Raw genomic sequence first — 2,233 nt, 5'->3', positions numbered from 1 at the left:
ATGCTCAGAACCTTGAGGTAGGGTTTGGTTTTGGTCACAGATGCGGAGGAGACTGAGGGTCTGAGAGGCTGAGCGACTCGATCAGAGTGACTCAAACTTTGGTTCAGGACCCTGCGGCCTGCGGTTCCTGGAGCTCTTCCCGTAGCAATAAGCACCGTTAATAGGAAACAGGCCACCACTGGCCCTGGACCTGGCAGTGCGCTGAGCCCCCTGCCTCTCGAATACTCACTTCAACCCAGATGCGGGGATTATCAGCCTCGTTTCAGCTGCGACCAAACTGGGGCTCAGAGAAATAACCTTTCTCACCCCAAAGCCCACAGCCTCCAAGTGGGGAGCTGGTATTTGAACCCAGATGTTGGACAACGAGCCTCGCCTGGACCTCCAGGTCTGCCACCCGAGAGCAAGGGGTCCCAGGAGGCCAGAGCCCCCGGGGTGGGGCCTGGGGTGAGGGGCCGGGACTCCAGGCGGGAGGGGCAGGGGCACGACAGCTTGTGGAAGGTCAGGGAAGGCACGGGTTCCGAGGCACGTGGTGGGCCAGGAGTGAGCCGGCCACCGTCCCCAGCCCATGCGGCGAGGCTACAGGCCCATGACCTCAGAGAGCTGTGTCCCTGGGGTTACTGCGATGGGGCTTCCTGCTGCATCCAGCGCAGGTCATCCCGCCTCCGCGTTTCCAATTACAGCTGGCCTCCTCCTACCTTCCACACCCGCCCAGCCCACAGAGAAGGCAGGCTGGGGTCAAGGTTAGATAGAAGGTTTGTTGGCAGTTCTGCTGGGACCAGCTCCTTCCCCCAGGAGGTGCCAGTTCTGGAAGCTCTCTGCTGCCCCCTGGTGGGGGAGGCCTGGGAGGGGCCTGCAGCGCGGTGGGGCCGCTCTGGGGCTCCCCGACCCACCCCAGGACCAGAGGAAGGATGATGGAGCCCCCCTGCCCTCCTTCCCCGGGCCTTCCAGGCGCTGCATCCCGGGCGCAAAACCAAACCAGGGCTCTCCTGCCTCGGGAACCCCTCTCCAGGCTCCGTTTTTTTCTGTTAACCGGGAGGATGGGAAGTACAATGACTGCTTCACGGTCCAGGAGATTTCTCTGGGGACACAAAAATGTTTTGGAACTAGACAGAGTGGTGGTTCCGCAACCCTGCGAATGCCCTAAGTGCCACTGAATTGTTCACTTCAAATGGTTAATTTTATGTTATGTGCATTTCACCTCATCAAAAAGAGAAGCTTCGGGACTCCTCTGGTTAGTCCAGTGGTTAAGAATGCAAGCTTCCACCGCAGGGGCATGGGTTCAATCCCTGATCGGGGAACGAAGACCCCATATGCCACACAGCCAAAAAAAAAAGAGACAGAGCGAGAGAGAAGCTTGGAATAGTGCTGTGGGGTGGGTGAGAGCCACTGGGGATGCCCAAGGCCTCTGAACCTGGCACCCTGTCTGGAAGTCAGGGAGCTGATTTCAACCCTGCCTAGATTCCTGGTCCTTGGCGGGTTGCTGGGAGGGAAGGGGAGAGAGAGGGCGGGGAGGGCTGGGGTAGATGGCCCAGGTAAGCCTTTAAATACACTCAGCAGTGGACTACACGTCGGGCTGGAGGCCCTGACACTACGTGTCCTGAGGGCTGACTGGGGGCTGGAGGTGGGACTGGCCAGGCTGGGCAGGAGGACAGCCAGGTGGGGGGCACTTGGACCCCCTTCTCTCGTCTCCATCACTTTCAGGACACAGAACTGGGGTAGAGAGGTATGGAGCCATGTACCCGCCCTTGGGTCCTAATGGGACACATCACATGGGGCAGGCTGGCAGAGTGGTGCAGTGGTTACTATGCTGGGCTCTGGAGCTCTGCCCCTACCTACCTGCTGTGTGACTTCAGACAACAGACCTAACCTCTCTGTGCCTCTGTTTCTTCAACTATAAACACATATAACAGTCCCGACCTCACAGGGTGGTTTGAGAATTAAAGGCAGACAGAGCACAATGCTGGACATTCAGTGAGGGTCCAGGGAAGGGAGAAGAGGCCCAGGGAATCCCACCACCTGAAACTGGGGTTTGAGGGGAGGACTTGCCCAAAGCCACACCGAGAGTGACTGGCTGGGGGGACCTGGCCTGGGTCGGCTAGACTCACAGTCCTGCCCGCTCATACCCGAGGACGGGATGCAGCAGCAGGGTGGCCCCCGGGGACAGGGCCCAGTCCCCAGACACTCCCCAGGAGGCAGCCCAGGGAGGGGAGCCTGAGGACTCCAGTTTTCGGCA

This window comes from Phocoena phocoena, chromosome 5 (genome assembly GCF_963924675.1).
Source record: "Phocoena phocoena chromosome 5, mPhoPho1.1, whole genome shotgun sequence".
NCBI classification, from domain to species: Eukaryota; Metazoa; Chordata; class Mammalia; order Artiodactyla; family Phocoenidae; genus Phocoena; species Phocoena phocoena.
Note: the sequence above shows the minus strand (reverse complement) of the source record.